Source organism: Callithrix jacchus, chromosome 5 (assembly GCF_049354715.1).
Source record: "Callithrix jacchus isolate 240 chromosome 5, calJac240_pri, whole genome shotgun sequence".
NCBI classification, from domain to species: Eukaryota; Metazoa; Chordata; class Mammalia; order Primates; family Cebidae; genus Callithrix; species Callithrix jacchus.
The window spans coordinates 138,844,462-138,865,352 of record NC_133506.1 but is presented as its reverse complement, the minus strand read 5'-3'; the positions used below and the strand labels follow the sequence as shown (position 1 = coordinate 138,865,352).

The 20,891-nt window shown below is 37.6% G+C and overlaps 1 long non-coding RNA gene and 1 other non-coding gene across 2 annotated transcripts in view; both read right to left on the bottom strand.

Moving 5' to 3' along the window:
- The window catches only part of LOC144582884 (uncharacterized), a 140,194-nt gene that overhangs the window by 85,338 nt on the left and 33,965 nt on the right, over window positions 1-20,891 (bottom strand). The gene's annotated exons all lie outside the window — the stretch shown is intronic.
- LOC118154225 (U6 spliceosomal RNA) lies at window positions 20,077-20,183 on the bottom strand. The gene has a single exon (XR_004744117.1). It is a non-coding gene; the product is annotated as a U6 spliceosomal RNA (small nuclear RNA).

Below are 20,891 nucleotides of genomic sequence, written 5' to 3'. Positions count from 1 at the left end.
TTTTTCTATTTCTGAAAAATCTATACTTTGAAAGCTTTCTTGAAATGACAAGAAGTCAGGTTCCAATGGCATCATAGTATATACTGGAGGACAAAAGGAAAGTGACTCTGTCATCCAGGTGGAGACATTCAAAGTCGAAAAATGTCCCTTCTTCTACACCTTCTCTTTTGTGGTCCAAGGTACTCGATTTCTTTCTCTTTTCTTTTGCCCTTTCTTTCTAAAAGCTTCAGCATTTCTCTTGCTCTTCCTTAATCATGCATTAACTGGTCAATTTCTCTAATATTACCACAGATTGATGACAATAACCAAGGGGCTTGTCTAAGCTCTTCATGTATATTATGTGATTTAATCCCATCACATGTATATGCTAAGTTTGATGACTTTGCCTTACAGATGAGACCCTACAGCACAGGAAGATAAAGAAACTGAGCAGAACTACACAGCTAGTTGTTGACATGACTAGTTGCTGGGCCTATCAATATATTCCTTCCTCAGATGTGGCAGATCAATGCAGATACAAGGGGTTTACCACTTCTCTTTGTGTAAGCACTGTATTTAACAAATATTGTGAAGGATGCATCAACAGTTCTGATGACTATGTCAAGATGAAGTCATGGATATGGCGATCAGCTTGGTTTAGCCATCCCACAACACAGGCATATAGCAAAACACACTGTAGAACACCATAAATATATACAATTTTTGTCAACAAAAAAATAAAAAGTAAGGGACATAGAAAGAACAAATCATGTGCTTGTATTCATCATTGTCAGTTACTTTTTTCCGAATCATAGATTATCATAGATAACACCACTCATACCTGTGAAGTCAACTTGTTAAAAGTAAATGAATACTTTTAATACTCTTAAATCCCATCAGTTTGTTTCAGTATGACAAAAAGTATTAGACTCTTTCCTTTCAACTCCAATGCATTAGTGAATATTCCAAAGTTTGTGCCAAGGCAGTTTTTATAAGAATATTTTCTATTTCCATCTAAATGTATCACACAATTATTAAAAATACTAGAGTTTTTGGATATGTTTAGATATGATACATGCAATTGAAATAGAGGTAAGAGTAGATATTTACTAAATTATTTTTAAAACTCTTTTTGGAAGATGGACACCCCAAGTGTGCTTTTCTTCTTAGTGAGACTGTAGTGATGGATTTTTTACACAGCTCACAGCTACACATATGGCTTCAAACCAGTTATATAAGTTGTTCAAAGTTTTTTTCTGTTATGAGAATTCAAAACTAGGTATGCCTGGTCTGCCAGCATGTGCTTTTTCATAATATTCTTCTAGATCCAGGGACTTCCTACATGTATTCTGGGGCATTATCATTCTGATGAGAATATATGGGCTGAACTTCATTTGTACATCAGCCTCATTTTACTATGAAGCTCTTCTTAGGATCTATCCAAGTATTTCAAAAGTATGCTGAAAGTGTTTGTTGCAGGCAGCTACTGACTGCATATTGAAGGAGAAAACAATGGCAAAAGTGCAAGTGTACATTCCATAGTTCAGCTCGAGAAACTAGGTACAATGAGTTGTTGGACAGGAAAGATCAAATTCATTTAGGTTATTACTTACATTTTATCTTATTGAACCATTATGGAAAAATATGTATATTAAGGTCTCATCTTGTATCTCATTACAATCCTCAGTTGTTTTTCACTATTGATGTTGATTGTTGGTGTTTCTATTTGTGTATTGATTTTGCCGACAGCACAGCTTATTATTTTAAAGTGGCTTTCTTAGCCTCATTTAATCCTTTTGGCCTGAATTCTACTTTTTCTGATTTAAACACCTCTCTTCATTTTTTCCATCATCCAGGCATGTCTGCCATTGCCTATCTTTTCATTTTCAATTTTCCTGAGTCACTTTGTTTTCCATGAATTTTTGCAGGTATTACAAAGTTGAGTTTCATTTAATGAATAAAACTGAACTTTTATATTTTAAAAGATAAATTTACTTTACTTATATTAATTATAAATATATATCATTTTAATTATATGAATATATCATTGCTAGGTTTAATAAATAATTTTATTACCATCTGGCACAATGGCTCATGCCTTTAATCCCAGAACTTTGGAAGGCTGACCAAAACAGGAGAATCACTTGAGCCCAGGAGTTTGAGACCAACCTAGGCAACATGGGGAGACCTATGAAAAAAAATAGCCAGGAATGGTGATGCCCACCTGCAGTCCCAGCTACTTGGGAGGCTGACCGTAGGATCACTAAAACCTGGGGTATTGAGGCTGCAGTGAACCATGATGACGCCACTGCCCTCCAGCCTGGGTGGCAGAGTAACACCCTGTCTCAAAAAATAAAAAAAAAATTATTACATAATACTTCCCATCTTTATATTACTTACAGTTGAAAATATTTACCCTACTACAATTCTGCAATTCGCAATAATTTCCTCTTCTCTTAGACACCAACTATTGAAACTCTAATTTTAAAAAATAAGAGAAAGTATAAATGTGTTCTTTCTTCTTCCTTCACTACTTTCTTATTGCTTTAATAAATAACTTTTATACCTTTAATATATTTACTCCTTTATTTTATGATCTTTCAGCATTAATGGTATATTTGATAACTGCTTATTCAGCAGAATTACAATACTAATGGTTCCTTTTCTCTGACCACTCCCAACTATGCTTATTTATTTTATCTTCTCCAATACAATAGCATGTAACATTTAAATTCTCTTTTGTAACAATAATCACCAATTCAATTTTAATCTGCATTTTTACAGAAAGTATGGTTTCAATCACATGATAGCATCCCAGTTTATTTTTTCCCACTCATCTTGTTTCTCTGATTGGCAGAAGTTTGTTCCTTGTATTTTCTTCTAGTGCTCATGGGAACAGTTGTTCCTTTCATTTTCACATGTTCAGAATGTTTCGACTGTGTCCTGGGTACTTGATATTTATAAGAGACAGGTTAAAAAAAATCACTGCCTTTCCATTCTCTACCCTCCACTCAACAGAACACTTCTGACACTAGGTGTTGGAGATTGCCCACTTGTCCACCACATCGTTCTTTGTGCACACGAGTTCTGAGTTCTCCAATTCACTTCTATTCTTATACTATATACCTGTAGCTCCCACATCAGCTCTTACAGGTTGAAAGCTCAGCACCACAAGACCTCTCTCCTATACTTCAGATGCCAGTTACAAGTAGTGGGTTGTCACTAGTCATGGTTTGAATACTTTTGTCCCCTTAAAAACTTGTCTATTCAAAATATAATCCCCAGTGTCACAGGGCTGGGACCTGGGCCTAGTGGGTGAAGCCATCAGGAGTGGATTGAAGCTGCTATAAACAAGGCTTGCAGGAGTGGGTTCACTCCTGCTTTCTGTCATGTAAGGACAGTGTTCCTTTTCCATGGAGGATCCAGCAATTACAACAGCATTTTGGAATCAGACAGACTAGGCCCAGCTTTTCAGAGCCTTGATGAGAAACTTCCTAGCATTCAGAACTGTGAAGGATAAATTTTTGTTCTTTATAAACTACCCAGTCTTAAGAATTCTGTTAATGCAGCACAAAACAGACTACAACATCAATTGTGCTTCTAGTCAACTGGCTATAAACCAGGGTTCTCATGACCCCATCCTCAGGTTTGATTAATTTGCTAGAGCAGCTCCAAGAATGGAGAAACATTTTACTCTAATTATCAGTTTATTATAAAGAATGTTACAAATTCCACAGATAAACAGCAGATGGAAGAGATGCATGGGGTGAGGCATGAGAGAATGGGAGCTTCCATGTCTCCTTCAGGAACATGATATGCTACCCTCTAGGAACATGTTCAGCTATCTGGAAGCCTTTACACCTCCGGTTCTTTTGGGTTCTTATGGAGGCTGCATTACATAGGTATGATTGATTACTTTATTGGCCATGAATGATCAACTCAATCTCCAGCTCCTCTCTCCTTAAAGCATGGGCTGAAAATCCTAACACCGTAATCAAGTCTTGGTCTTTCTGGTAATCAGTCCCATCCTGAAGCTGCCTAGGGGCTACCAGCCAGCAGTCATCTCAAGGAAACAAAGATCAAATATATATTTCACAGCATTACAGTATTAAGAAAGTCTGTATTTTCTTTCTTCCAGAACATCACTATCTTATCATGTTACATTTTACTGTCTGGATTACTGAAGCTACTCTCTTTTCTATTCTTTTGTTTTATATATGAGATTTTTGTATTGGTCTGGTTGACTAAAAGAGTCTGTCCTTTTTGCAGTTTAATATTTGATTAATTTAAGCCTCAGAAGTGATTTTTCCAATTTCACTTTCTGAAACAAGATGTGTTCATTTCATTGTTAGATGCAACTTATCTTATAGTTTGTGCTTTTTTTTCTATAATTGTATGTTTCTATTTGTTTCCCGTTAATTGTTCTAATCTTACTTAGGGTCACTAATAATGTAATGGAAGGTCTCCTTTGCTTCTCTTCCCCAATTGTCATGTTCTAGTCAATTCTTTTATATTTTTCATTTACTTCCATTTTTTTCTAATTTTCTCAGTCCTGTTGTTCATTCTCTGAGTATTCATCAGAATCTTTTCTGGTTGTACCTTTCAATTTCACCTTCATTTATGTGAATTTAGAAACTTTTGTTTTCACTTTCTTCCAATCTGAACAAGCTATGTTTCTTTTCCTTTTTGCTTTATCTTATTTGTGGTCTTTAATAATAACAAGTGAAGCAAAACTAAGAATCACATGCACAAATGTTGAGGTGTCTCTGTTGTGTTCTGACAAATTCAGGTGCCTGTGTAACACAATTTCATATCAATGTGTAGAATATTACCAGAATCCTTTACTGGTTTCTGCATAACCCCTTTCTAGTAAATTCGTCTCTTGCTTCCAGTGGTAATCCATGGTCTGACTTTTTTTTCTCCACAGAAAGACAAATACTACATGATCTCATATATATGTGGAAGTTAAAGTGTTGAAATTGTAGAAGCAGAGGGTAGAACAGCAGTTGGCAGGGCCTGAGGGGAAGGCAGAAGTGGTGAGCAGTTGATTAAAAGGTACAAGCTTTCAGCTGTAAGATAAGTTCTGGGCATCTAATGCACAGCATGAGCACTATACTTAAGAATACTGTGTTGCTCACTCTTAGACTTTATATCTTCTTTGCTTTATTATTCTACAGCAGAGATTTTTTTCAAATTTCTTTAATGCATGCAATTTTTTATCACTATTACATTTTTATTGTAATATTTTCTGTTAAAGATTCTTTATATTTTGAAATAATATTTTCTATTCATCATCTCCTTTATGTTGTAGTAGGTTTACATAGATGCTATGCTTGTTCCTTCAAATTAATGATTTTTTTTCTGGTCAAATCTATAGAGAAAGATAACTCAATTTAGATATTCAGGCAATTATCTGAAATAATTTAGCAACACTATGTAATCTAACAAATCCTGACTGCCCATATTCAGTTAACTGATACAGAATTCTGGTAAGATACATGACATTTGCTAATCTTGTATGCGTCTGGTGTCTGGAGGTTATTTAAGTGAGTCCTCAATGATATTGACTTATTTTATATGCTGAGTGGTCAAATCCATAAAATTAGAAATGGAGTTTCTGTTCATAAAACATTCCTTTTCTCTGCTCTTGTTACACCTCTGTAAGATTTACATATAGCGGCTGGGCGCGGTGGCTCACGCCTGTAATCCCAAAACTTTGGGAGGCCAAGGCGGGTGGATCACGAGGTCAAGAGATCAAGACCATCCTGGTCAACATGGTGAAACCCTGTCTCTACCAAAAATACAAAAAATTACCTGGGCACGGTGGTGCGTGCCTGTAATCCCAGCTTCTCAGGAGGCTGAGGCAGGAGAATTACCTGAACCCAGGAGGCGGAGGTTGCGGTGAGCCGAGATTGCGCCATTGCACTCCAGCCTGGGTAACAAGACCGAAACTCCGTCTCAAAAAAAAAAAAAAAAAGATTTACATATAACATTTACTTTAGTGACTTAAGAGTCAGATTGGTTGTGTAACTTCCTCTGTGCATGTAAACTATAAATTCTTCATTTTCTCTACTTTTTAAAATGCTATGCTGTAATTGATACATCTTATAACACCAAAATATACAGAAGATCAGTTGCTTGATGAATTTAGCTACTGTGTCAAAAGCAATGCGTAAAACCACTGCTTTGGTACTATGAATACATGTGACATTAGTACCTAGGCCAGGGCTTATGCAATGACAGGCATTTGATGTTTCTGTTCAATCAGTAAATCAGTGGATTTTTTTAAACATCTGGATCATTTTTCAATTACTTTCAAGACCCAATTTCTATTTTGCATGTTGTTAGTAAAAAATTACAGGTGATAAAAGCTAAGTAGGACTTGATATCTTGCATGTTCTTTACATGTACCCGAAAACCTAAAATGCAAAAAGAAAAAAGAATGAATAAGTTACTAAATAAGTGGATGGATAAATGAATAAATTGATTATTAATTTAAAAAAGAAAAAACTATTGAGATTTAAAGTATAGTTTTACAGCAACTTTCTTGAGAAGGTAAGTTAATTAAATAATGGGAAAAGAAAATACTAAAATTTATATGAACAAATGTGTGCCTATTAAGCAACACATTAACTGCAAGCAATTTCATATGTAAATTACCTATAATTTGAATGCAATTTTCTAAATTTTTTTTAATGTGAGTAGTTCCAAAAGTTCTTTGGTGTTTAATAACATGTGCTATTATTAAGACAGTTGTTAAAGTTCAGATGTTTTGTTCAATGCCTGACCCTTTCAGTATACTGTCTAAGAGAATGTTGTTACTTAGAACTGAAGCTAACTATCTTGGGCCTTTAGGCTTCCTTTCTCCTATGTCTGATGCTTTAGTAAGCAATGGAGATTCAACTGTGAATAAGTCAGATACAGCCCTACCCTAGGGTTGTACAGAGTCTAGTCACACAAATATTTGAGCGTCTGGTGTGAGTCCGGCCCTGTCCTGAGAATTTTAAAGGAAAAGATTCTCCAAATGCTTGAAGAGCTTCTGAGTTCTCATCCTCTTGAGTGGTATTTTCCTGAGAACTTCACAGCAACTTACATGGGCTTATCTACCTGGTTTTCAAAGAGAGGGGAATTGAGAACAGTCAGAGTCAGTCAGCTTCTTTTCATTTAAAACTAGGAATCAATTTAAGCTGAGGAAAATCCTGGTGTCAGAAGATTGGTTAAAATAAAAGATACTAATTCTCCTATTAAAAAAAAAAAAGCTAAGTAGAAATTTGTGGAAGACCTAAATTACTTATATAATCTTCATATTTATCCAAGATTATAAAATGAGGTTTCAAATATTAATTTGTGTATTATCTGTATTTTACTATTATTGAGTGATACAGGAAGAATATCATGCAGTAATTCTGCTTTCAAAGAAAGAAAGAGAAAGAGAGAGAGAGAGAGAGAAAAGGTAGGCTTATCTTTGTTTAAATTTTTTAAGACAATAGAATGCAGCATTCATATGCCTTGAGATCCTAAATCTGGTAAATACCATGTGTGATAAAGGCAGCCTAGTAATTAATGCCATGGGTTTTGGAGTTATGCCAACCAAATATTTTCTCCACAGTTCTTCAGTTCTTACTGGCCAAATGTTCTCAGTAGATAATCTATATATACTCTGTCTTCTAATTGCCTTAGCTATAAGATTGGTTGTTTTAAAACATAATGTCAGAGTTTATTACATATGAATACTACAGAAACACAAAGCACCTCCTCTTTATTCTTTATGTAGATACAACCATATCTACAGCCAAAGTAATCTCAGTCACCTGCACCTAGACCTGGAGGTAATGCGATGAGAACTGATGGAAGTTTTTTACTTGAGTGTCAGATTACACCCCTAGAAGACAGATGAAGAAGAGTGAATTTTCTTTTTTTCTTTTGAGATGGAGTTTTTCTCTTGCTGCCCAGGCTGGAGTGCAATGGCGCTATCTTGGCTCACTGCAACCTCCATCTCCCAGGTTCAAGAGATTCTCCTGCCTCAGCTTCCCAAGTGGCTGGGACTACAGGAGCCCACAACAATGCCCTGATAATTTTGTATTTTTAATAGAAATGGGGTTTCCTCTATGTTGGTCAAGCTCGTCTTGAACTCCTGACCTCAGGTGATCCCCCACCTTGGCCTCTCAAAGTGCTGGGGTTACAGGTGTGAGCTACCACGCCCAACCAAATATTCTTTATTTATGCACAAGTGAAGGACAGCTGTCAAACTGCAGTCTACTGAAAGGAGAGAGAGATAACTTGTCGTTTGGAGCCTGGATAGAAAGGATCCTAGGATTTCTGCCTAACCTTCTGGAATGCCAAAGTCTCTCTAAAAGTCAGATGAATCCCAACTGTCTCTGGGTTTTATGAACTAGAGATGCCTCCAAGATTTCTCCTTTACCAGATGTACATATCCAGGGAGAAAGCTTCCTAGTTTTCCAGGAGGCTTCAGGGATAAACCTAGGAATCTAGTCTGGTTGTAACCTCTTGGCCCTCTCAGGGAGATAAGAGAAGTATCATTGTCTTTTCTGCTCAGATCAGAGCAATTCACTAGAAAAATAGCTCCAGATCTAATTTTTATGGTATGTAAAAAGAAAAAACAATATTTCCAGTAGAAGTGAAGGCAAATATTCTTGTCTTTTTCTGTACATATTCCCTGTCTCAGGAAGCTGGGGCTTTTCATAAGCACACACAGGAAGTTTCACTTCCTCATAGCACCAGAGATGGGAACCAATATTTTTAATGTAAATGTAATATTGTTTGAACGCCATTTCTTCATAGGCACCAATTGTGATTCTGATTATATTATGTTAGAGAGACATGAATCTAGTTTAACCAGAACTCATTTTGGGTGCTATCCTGAGCAACATTCTTTTCATATTTTGGAATAGTTTTTAACATTTGATTGACCTCATCAAATTAACAGTGAATAATTCTTTATTCATCCCCCTTGATACATAAAGAGAAATGTGATTTGTGCCACAGAAAAGCATAGTGTGAATGTGTGGTTTAAGAGACCTTTCATCCCATTTGCAGTTTTATGGATTGACACTACGCTCTGTAGTGCAGACACTGCAGAAACTTTCTGGACTGCTGGAATACCCTTCCTACCCATTTTTGATGATTAGGCACTAAACCAATGCTCATGTCTGCTATATTTTACTTGTCTCATTTTTAGTGTTACTTGAAGGATTAAAGTAACTCAGAGTATGTGACTAATATGTTAAGGGATTTGTCATTAGAAAACATTTTAAAATGAGGCCACTTGAAACAGAAATACAATGCTGTTTAGGAAGCACACTTTTCAGGCCTAGTTAACTTTCACAAACATAGGATATGCCAACTCACTGAAGGGCAAAACAGGTCAAAATCCAGAGTATCAAGTACATTATATTTTTATTTATAGTTACATTCTAGTCATAGAAGATGGTATAAGCTCAGGAATTGGGAGATTGTATGATAAATTGACAAATATCATGTCACATATATTATTTTTAAAGTCTTTTTTTTTTGAGAGCAAGAGAGAGAGTCTTACTCTGTTGCCCAGGCGGGAGTGCAGTGGTGTGATCTTGGCTCACTGCAACCTCTGCTTCCTGGGTTTAAGTGATTCTTGTGTCTCAGAATCCTGAATAGCTGGGACCACAGGCATGTGCCACCATACCTAGCTAATTTTTGTATTTTTGTGGAGACAGAGTTTTGCCATGTTGGCCAGGCTGGCCTGGAACTCCTGGCCTCAAATGATTCACCCACCTTGGCCTTCCAAAGCATTGAGATTACAGGTATGAGCCACTGAACCCAGGCTTATTTTTATAGACTTTTCTCAGGTTAAGAAAAATATATTTTACATGTTATTCCTATTATGAAATAATAAATACATAAAACAAGTAAATTATGTAGAGCTATAAGTCAAATATTATAAAATTAGTAAGATGCATGCCTTCCCCAAACCAAAATTGTGAAGAAGACTGTTATATAATAAAAGAAAATGTGATTATATAGCAGGGGAACGTTTAGGCTATCAGTGTCTATTTGTAGGCCCAAGATGTCAGCTGTGCCATAATTAATAAAGTCCATTGTCTCTGATTCAAGAATACTGTGTCTTCTGCCAGTACCTATAAACCTGTGTTAGGCTAACATATTCATTTGCAAAATCTCAGACCTTTCATGGCTATAACAATTTGTCAGTGGGGCTGAAATGCTGATGGAAACATAGATTTGCAATAGAAAGAAGGATGAGGGTCTCATGACTAATTAATTGGATTTGAGAGAATTCATGGGCATTAGTAATAAATATATTGATCAAATTGTTCCTTCAACCAGGCCATAAACTTGTCCTTCATTACATTGCCTATTAACGTGGAGTAATTTGAGAACAAAGCGTAGGCAGAGGACTGAAAAGTAAGTTCAAAAACAGCCTTCTGAACAATGTCTTCTGCGTTTCTAGTGGTTTTTCATGTTGGGCCACCTGGCTCCCCAGGGTTGCAGTCAGTCTCAGGCCCATTACTCTGAAATTGCTATTAATGCATTCATCTCTTTTCAGACAACAGGTACAGATATGCTTCTGCCCTGAGCATGAAAGCTGGAAAATTTATAGCCACTCTGGGTAAAAACCAGGGGAATAGTTAGAACTTTACCTGGTCCACCAGACACATGGGAGAGCGGGTGCATAAAGCTTCCTAAAGATGGATGACAAGGGCTGTGCTCAGAAAGGAAAGAAAATATTCTTTGCTTACTAGCATGAAGTGTCTTTCTCCTTCTGCACCCTCACCCCTCCTCCCTGCTCTGCTACCTTGACCCCAGCTTCCTTAAGGGGTGATAGGAATGTTGAGGTGGGCTGTGTAATAAAGTCTCTGTCTTTAAGAGGAACTGATGCAAAGCCATCCAAATGAGCTGGGAAAGTTTATGTAGGAATTGAACCCCAAATTCTATGGCTCTGAAACAGATACCCATGTTAGCATCCTCCTATTCCTATAGGGTGAGAGGTGCCAGTATCCAGTCAGTGTGGTTTGAGAAGTGTTCACAGTAGTGGAGAGGCTTATGGGGCATCGATGTTTAAACCTACTAGGCATTCCATGGAATGTTGTTTTTGATTTCTATATCCATGTATGCAGTAGAAATTGATGTGTTATATGTTTGTGATTCTCTGTCCTGTAAGTGCCAAAGGGGAGTCTCTTCAATGAGAATGGGGCACATTTTCACAGAGGTTCCCCGTATGTTGGGCTTCGGCTACAAGTGGTTCAGCTAAGCTGAAGTCTAGCGGTGTCTCCTGGGCTGCTGTAGCTGTCCAGCATCAGTACTCACCCTGCAGAGTCAGATACTGACATGGTACTCTCCCCAGAGGACAGAAACAAGGCTATTTTCATGGATCTTGTCAATACACTCCTAAGTAAATCCCATTATATTTTTCCTGACACTTAATCTGTTGCCAATAGCTTAGCTGTTTGGTCTGCCCCTTGAAAAACTACCACTGGCAGATTAAAAACTCTTTTTCTGTGGGGTGTCTAACTGTGGCACAAGTCACCTTTCCTGGTCAAATTGTCCAGGCCATCCATCCGGATGACCTCTGCTGAGACTTGAATCTTGTCTTGTGCAGCAAGATCTTTGAACTCATTTCATCTTTGAGCTTATCAAACATGATTTTTCACCCAGTTTGCTTTATCTTATTAAGCCAGTTTTTGTGATGGAAACTTATTGAAATAATTGTACATTTACATGCATTTCTAAAAAATAATAAAGAGAAAACCTGTGTACCCTTTACCTAGTTTCTCATTGTGCACAACCATAGTATAATATAATACACTATCACAAATAAGATACTAAAATTGATAAAACCCTATTCATATTGTTTAGCTTTTTTGTCAATTTTAATTTTTGCCTGTGCACATTGGTGGTCTGAGTATGTGTAATTAGTTTCGTACAATTTTAGAACACGCTTAGGCCCTTGTATCCACCAGTCAAAACAGTGAACATCTGCGTCTCCACCCTGATCCTTCTGTTGCCTTTCATAGTCATCCCCAACTCTGTCCCCACACTCTTTTGTAACCACAAATATGCCTTTTATTTCTACAATTTGGTAATTTCAAAAATGTTATGTAAACACAATGACACGTAACTTTACGGTATTGGCGGCCACAGTCTGCACCTTTTTGGGATTGGGCTACCACAGTCTGCATCCTGGGCCCCAGTGCTTCATGCTCCTCCCAAATGTAAAATAGATTCAACCTTTCAAAGCTTTCCAAGAGTCTCGCCCCATTTTAATGTCACCTCAAACTCAAAAGTTTCATCTAAATCCTATCATCTCAATGATGATATCAATAATAATGATATCAATAAATGTCATCATTGAAAACACATAAATCATGTGCAGGTGTGATTTCTTGGCCTCATACAGCAAGCACTGCTCCCGGGACTCAATACTTGTCCATCTATGGGCCTGTAAAACTAAAGCAACAACTTTAGTTTGGCCAACAAAAACCACTGCCTGGATACTTACCACATTTGCTCAAGGCCCTGGGGTTCTACAATCAGTAGGTGGTGAAGTCAGCCAGTCTTGTGCTTTCCTTTAAGGGCAGTGAGTTTTTCAGTCCCTGGCCTGGTTTAGAGATGATTTCCAGGAGCCAGAGCCTGGAGTCAGAAACCTTAGAAATCTATCTAGTGCTCTGGTCTACTGCAGCTGAGCTGGCACTTGAAATGCAAGACAAAGCCCTTCTATTCTTCCTTCGCATTTACACAGGCAGAAGAGTCTCTCCCCACACCACTACCATCACCACCATGCGCCCACAGGAACTGCAGCTAGGCTACTGCCCATGTTCACTTAAGGTCAGGCCTCTGCCAAGTTCACTCGGCTTGTGGAGAATGCTGCCAGGCCAAGGACTCACCCTTCAGGGAAGTGGGCTCCCCTTTAGCCTGGGCAAGGTCCAGAAATGCCATCCAGAGCCAAGGCCTATAATCAGAGACCCCCATAGCCGACTTGGTGCTCTAACCCCTGTGGCTGAGCTGGTACCAGAGCTGCCACAGTCCCCTTTACTTTCATCTGCTCTTCTAGAGCAACTAGCATCAGAACTACTCCAGCTAGGAATGTGCGTGGTATCACCTGGACCTAGCAAGGCTCTGAGTCCTCACCAAGGCCCACAGTGAGCACTGCCTGGGTATTGCTGCTGATTGTTTAGGATCCAAGGGCTTCTTAGTGAGAAGGTGATGAATCCCTCCAGAAGTCACTCTTTCTCTTCAAGGCAACAGGTTCTCTTCTGGCCCAGAGTGTGGCTAGAAATGTTCTGGAGCTAGGACCTGGAATGGAGTCCTCAGACTCTACCTGGGGTATCTACTATGACCGAGTCAGTAGGTATCCACGTGGCAAGACAAAGACCTCTTTGCTCTCCCCTCCCCTCTCCTCAAGCAGAAGAAAGGAGTCTCTTTCAGAGCTGTGATCTGTGCCACCTGGGGTTGGAAGACAGATGGCACAGAAACTTCCTTAGCCACCCTCGCTGGTGTCTCACTAGGTCATATGCCCTCAAATCCACAGGCTTTGAGCTCAGCAGAACAATAGGACTTGCCTAGAGTTCCAGCTCTTGTGGCCAAGACCACCTTTCAAGTTTATTTAAGACTCCAGAGCAGTCTTAAATATGCTTCAGCATATGGTAGTGAAGCCTGACAAAACTCAAGTTCTGACTGCTGGGATGTACAATTCCCCTGTGGCTGTGGATTACCTAAATGCTTCCTCCATGGACATTAGCTGAGTTCTGCCTGACGTTGGCAGCACCAATATCCAATGCAAATTCCCACAGTCACTGTGCTCTCCCTCCCCAAAGAGCACAGATTCTCTTCTCTTGCCAAGCTGTAACTGCCAGAGTATGAAGGAGAGGTGGCATCAACAATTCAAGACTGTCTGTCTACCTTCTTCAGTGACTCTCAGCAACGTGATGTTAAAATTAGGTATGGTGTTTGCTCACCTGATTTTTGGTAACCTTTTTTACATAGTTATTAACTTTGGTGTTCCTGTTGGGAGGATAATCAATGGAAGCTGCTATTCAGCCATCTTGCGCCATTCCAAGTCCCCAAATGTATGATGTCTTAAACACTATGTAAGGTTTTTTTCTGTTTTCTTTTCTTTTCACCAAACAGACTGAAACAGATGTTCGTGATTGGCAGACAGCTTCCCTCCATACCACAATTCAGAAATTTGCCTTGTAGTTTTACCATCTTCAGGGGTTTGGTGTTAAAATACATTAAATTAAAATAATAAAATTAGGAAGCCTTGCCTGAAAGTGCATGCATAATTTCAGCTCATGTCTCATTGGTGAAGTCTAGTCTAATATGGTCATATCTACCTGCAAAGAAGCATGAGAAATGTAGCACCTTTGTATCCCTAACCGTATTCGTCATTTTAATTTACTAAAATTATCTTTAAATCTTAGCATTGTTTTTCTTGCTTGGGGCTCAGGTGTTTTATGATGATTAAAATTTTCTTGTTAGACATTCACATCCATTACGCTTATGAACTCTTCAGAGTAAGCTTTAGTACTTCATGATCTATTACTGTCATTATATGTCCCAAAAGGTCAATTCAATCAGGTAACATTCCTTGTTATTATTTCTGTATGATATCTTTTGAAGGTATGCCCCAAACGGATGAATCATTACTTTCAAGGAGCTTAAAATGGTCTTGGTTAAATGGTTTACCCAAGGTCATAAGACACATGAATTTTAGAAACAGGCTTAGGATTCAGGCGTCCTACGTCTTCTTCTGCTACAGTTGTTTAGTACAATATTTAGTACAGCACATCACTCACTGCTATTTTATCTTTGACCCAAGCAATGCACAGAATTGCATGCCTCATCTTATTGATGAAGGAAAAATAGGTAACAAAAAAATCCCAGAAATAATTTAAATTGTTTACAAATATGTTTAAATTAGGCATAATAATATTTTATTTATTTTTTAAGTAATGGTTCTAAAAATATATATCTTTATCCATATAAATATTATTTTGTTGTCCAATTAAAGTACTTTATGGTGCAAGAGTTAATGAAACATCAAATAGTATAATTCTACATGAAATAATTGTCTTGAATTACACCAAATATTAAGGTTAAGTTTTGCAAGCATGTTTTCTCAGCATACTGATTCTTATAATTTTGCTTTCAAGACATGGGTTACCAATAATATGATAGGTAGAAGAATGCCCCCCAAAGATGTATCCATGTCCTTACCCCAGGTACCTCTATGTTACCTCATGTGGAGAAAGAAGCTGGGTAGAGATGTCACACTGCTAGCTTTGTAGATGGAAGAAGAAGAGGCCATGCATAAGGAGTGCATACAGTCTCTCTCTAGAAACTAGAAAAGGCAAGGAGATGGACTCATCTCTATAGCGCCTTGAATAGAATGCAGCCTACTGATATCTTGATTTTAGCACAGTAGGACCTATATCAGATTCTTTTGAACAGAACTCTAATATAATAAATTTATGCTGTTCTAATCCACTAAGCCTGTGGCAATTTTTGTAACCAAAATAGGAAACAAATACTGATTTAAGTATCTGGAAGTGAGGTGCCACTATAATGTACTAAGTCTGTAATTATTTATAAGTTAGCATATATTCAAAGGTATCATATAATATTGATTTTCCTCCTTTGTTATCTGCTATGCTTAGGTGAAAAATCAAGGAGTAGAGTAACAAAATTTGTTTTTCTGTGGCACGTGGTACTCCAATGAAGAAGGCTGAGAAGGAGAAAATTGTGCTGCTATGTCTTAATATAAAATACCGACAAAATAGTGAAATATTCAGATGAAGAATCAAAGCAGTTACTTTTGAGGTTTTAAGGTATTCTTGAGAGTCGTCTTGAGATTCTGTGAACACACCCCTCCACCTAGAAGAGGAGGTGTGTCTCGGTAGACATTTGTTCCAACAGAAGAAAATCCTCTCAAGTTTGACACTTAAGTCACTGTTTCACCTCATTGAGGAATTGTCTAAATATTAAATAATGGAGTTTAGAATAGGGTGTGTTATGACATATCAGCTGTCTATAAAGACATAAATATCACCATAGGAGCAGATTGCATGTAACTAGCCCTAAACCCAGCACTTTTACTTTACCACTGTTAGCAAAAGTCATTTTCTGCTAAAAGTTGAAAAATGCATGTTGCTATTACTTGTTTTTTAAATCTTTAAATTATTCAATTATTGAGGTTTATATAATATCATTTTAATTGTATAAGAACTTATTCTAACTACAACCTGATATTAAGAATACATTGCTTATACAAAAGCAAAAGCTAAGAAAAAATGGAAATACAAGTTTAAAGTTCTGGACGAGCAGCTCATTACTGTGTTACAAAATAATGATAGTGACAGAAATGCTTTTCAGTTTAAAAAAAAACCACTGCTATATTTCGGTGACTTCTTTATTCTTACAGTGATTCTCTGCTCTTTGGCCCCTAACAGAACAGGAAACTGTGACTAAAGCCTCACTATGATTTTAATAATTTGCTTCCCTTCATATGCTTCTTATTCTTTAACACACATTTTTGAAATGTTATATGGCTGTAAATTATTGCCTTTTTGTTTTTCCATGAACTTATTTATGAGAAAAAAAATGTAACATCATTATAGCAGTATAAATTAAAATGAACTGTAAGATGTGATTTAACTGCATTTCTTTTATGTTATTTTCAAATATATATTTGCATAAGGTACTAACACATATGTCATTGAGCTCAACAGAATCATCTGCAATCATACGTACAATGTTCTACCTGCTGATTTACAGATTACTGACAGAAAAAGTATTCAGTTACACCTCTGCTACAATAATATGTATTTTTAAAATACTTATATCTAAATAATATTTCAAGTAAACTCTCACCCTTAATGTAAAAGCAAACCTGTAACAATGAACAAGTCTTACCTTTCAGTATATTATGGTTTTGTAATGTTCCTGGCATTTTCAACAAATTATTTGAATGAGTTTCTTTTCTCCATAAGTAATGATCAACAAAGATTTCCCCATCTATAATCAGCATTTATTAAAATAGGTGACATAACAGGTTTTATTTTTTTCAGGACCAATTATCATATTATATCCTCATCCTTCAGCCACTTCAAGTTATTTGGCCATAAAATTTCTTAGGTGCTAACATTGTGGATTTAAACACATTTTAATTTAAACCACCAAAAATGAATTTGCAAATTGCTTGAGAAGTTGATTTAGCATTGCAAAGGAAAGCGTAATTAGATACTTTGGATCAACTAATTTGCTTAATGAAAACTTTGTCTGAGGAACATGGTTAGAGAGAAAGAAAGAAATGTGACTTCCTTTACTGTGTATGGTGCATCTGCCTACACAGAAATGGCTTTTCTTGCTTTGCTCTATTTACACCCCAGGCTGTTTTCTTCTCTTCCAGCTCTCCTATTCTGAACATAGTACAGGTGGAAAGATTTATAAATGACAGTCAGTCATCTGCAAAGCCTCTCTTTCCTCTAGCATTTTACATTCTTTTCACCTTACTCTGCTAATTGAAAGCTGGCTCTCCTATGGAGAATTGTTTGATCCTGCTCTTCTCTCAAGTGATATCTGATTTCATTTGCTGCTTTTAATCTTACCAAGCCTGGAGAGGTATTCCATGGTGTATATGTGCCAAATTTTCTTTGTCCAGTCTATCATTGATGGGCATTTGGCTTGGTTCCAGGTCTCTGCTATTGTACACAGGGCCGCAATGAACATAGGTGTGCATGTGTCTTTAAAATAAAATGATTTATAGTCGTTTGGGTATATACCAAGTAAGGGGATTGCTGGGTCAAATGGAATTTCTATTTCTAGATCCTTGAGGAATCACCACACTGTCTTCCACAATGGTTGAACTAATTTACACTCCAACCCACTGTGTAAGAGTGTTCCTATTTCTCCACATCCTCTCCAGTATCTGTTGTCTCCAGATTTTTTAATGATGGTCATTCTAACTGGTGTGAGATGGTATCTCAATGTGGTTTTGCTTTGCATTTCTCCAATAACCAGTGATGATGAGCATCTTTTCATATGTTTGTTGCCCTCATAAATGTCTTCTTTTGAAATGTGTCTGTTCATATCTCTTGCCCACTTTTGGATGGGCTTGTTGATTTTTTTTTTTTTTTTTTGTAAATCTGCTTTAGTTTTTTATAGATTCTGGATAGTAGCCCTTTGTCAGATGGGTAGATTGCAAAAACTTTTCCCCACTCTGTTGGTTGTTGGTTCACTCTAATGATTGTTCCTTTTACTGTGCAGAAGCTCTGGAGTTTAATTAGATCCCATTGGTCTATTCCGGCTTTTATTGTCATTGCTTTCAGTGTTTTAGCCATGAAGTCCTTGCCTATGCCTATGTCCTGAATGATATTGCCTAGGTTTTCTTCTAGGATTTCTATGGTGTTAGGTCTTATGTTTAAATCTTTAATCCATCTGGAGTTAATTTTTGTCTAAGATCTCAGGAAGGGATCCAGTTTTAGCTTTCTGCACATGGCTAGCCAGTTTTCCCAAATGTATTAAACAGGAAATCCTTTCTCCATTGCTTGTTTCTGTCAGGTTTGTCAAAGATCGGATGGTTGTAGATGTGTGGCATTGCTTCTGAGGCCTCTGTTCTGTTCCACTGGTCTATGTGCCTGTTTTGGTACCAGTACCATGCTGTTTTGATTACTGTAGCCTGGTAGTATAGTTAAAGTCAAGTAGCATGATGCCTTCCTCCAGCTTTGTTTTTTTTTTTTTTTTTTTTTTTGCTTAGGATTGTCTTGGCTATATGGGCTCTCTTTTAGTTCCATATGTAGTTTAAAGTGTTTTTTCCAGTTCTGTGAAGAAGGTCAATGGTAGCTTGATGGAGATAGTATTGAATCTATAAATTACTTTAGGCAGTATGGCCATTGTCACAATATTGATTCTTGCTAACCACAAACATAGAATGTTTTTCCATCTGTTTGTGTCCTCTCCTATTTCAAGGAAATAGTTTGTAGTGCTTCTTGAAGAGGTCCTTTACATCCTTTTTTAGTTATATTCCTAGGTATTTTATTCTCTTTGTAGCAATTGTTAATAGGAGTTCACTCATGATTTAGGAGAGAGCCTATTTAAAAGAGAGACTATATCTACGGTCTGCAGTTTGCCTCCTTCCCTTCTCTCTTGAAACAAATCCAATAACCATTTGCCCCTACAACTCCTGGGCAACTACTCCCCACTACTCCTGGACAAATGACCACTGCTTCACTGAATCAAATAATTGGTTCTTGGTCCTCACAATAGTTGAGTCATCCATGACATTGGACACAGCTAGTTGCTTTCTTTTCACTTGTCTTTGATGATGTAAAAATTGCTTGAGTTTTTCTTGCACCTTTGTGGTTCTCTCCTCATCTCTGTTACCACATAATGTATGTGCCATTCATTGGGTCTCCTCTCTTTATACACATTCTTCCAGTTTCAAGTCTTTAAATACCATTCTTAAACTGATGATACAGATTACAGGAGTGAGCTGCCACACCCAGCCTTAACTTAATTTATTTTTTCATTTTTTTTTTAAAGATGGGGTTTCACCATGTTGGTCAGGCTGGTCTTGAACTCACAATCTCAGGTCATCCACCCGCCTTGGTCTCCAAAGTGCTTGGATTACAGGCGTGAGCCACCATGCCTAGCCAACTTTACTTTTACAAATCAGAGAGATTGGGCCAAGCACTGTGGCTCATGCCAGTAATCCCAGCACTTTGGGAGGCTGAGGTGGGCAGATCACCTGCGGTCAGGAGTTCAAGATCAGCCTGGCCATCATGGTGAAATCCCATCTTATTAAAAAAAATCACACAGATCAGTGTCTACAATTGTAAAAACAAGGTGCTGAATAATTCCCCCCCCCACCCCGTTTTTTTAATGAGTTAGAGTTTCCCTCTTGTCACCCAAGCTGGAGTGCAATGGTGCAATCTTGGCTCATTGCAATCTCTGCCTCCTTGGTTCAGGTGATTCTCCTGCTTCAGCCTCCCAAGTAGCTGGAATTACAGGTGTCCACCACCATGCCCAGCTAATTTTTTTTAACCTTAAATTTAAATTTATTTTTAATTGATTTTTAGAAAACAAAAAAAAATGGAACGCTTCACGAATTTTCATGTCATCCTTGCACAGGGGCAGAGCTAATCTTCCCTGTATTGTTCCAATTTTAGTGTATGTGCTGCCGAAGTGAGCTCATGCCCAGCTAATTTTTTAATTTATTTTAATTTTTTTATAGAGAACAGGTTTCACTATGATAAACCTCTATGTTGAACCACTATGTTGAACTAGGCTCCAGGCTAGTCTCAAACCTCTGACCTCATGATCTGCCCACCTCAGTCTTCCAAAGTGCTAGAATTACAGGTGTGAGCCACCGTGCCCAATTTAATTTTTGTATTTTTTTTCTAAAGACGTTGTTTCACCATGTTGGCCAGGCTGGTCTTGAACTCCTTACCTCATATGATCTTCATGCTTTGGCTTCCCAAAGTACTGGGATTACAGGTGGGAGCCACCGTGCCTGGCCTCTGATTTTTAGAAAACTGAAGTTTACCAACCACACTGGTATAGGAGCATTTGGATACTCACAAAAGGCTAACCATTTTTTGCCAGGTGTGCAAAGGGACAAATGGGCAAGAGGACAAAGAGAATTGAGGATGTTGGTGGGTTAGTGATTCAGGGTATTAACTACCTAGTCCAGACTTTAGAACTGAATGAGGCCAGAAAGGTGCTATTAGATCAGAACAAATGGCGGCATCAAAGCCTAAACTCTCTATGAGGTAGCACTGAAGTATGAAATAGCTAAAAGAATAGAGAAAAATTAGGTATGGGAATTTTGGAGTTTGAGATTTCTGGTGTGAAATATACTAGATAACAGGGCCTAAAGGCCAGGCGAACTGGCTCACACC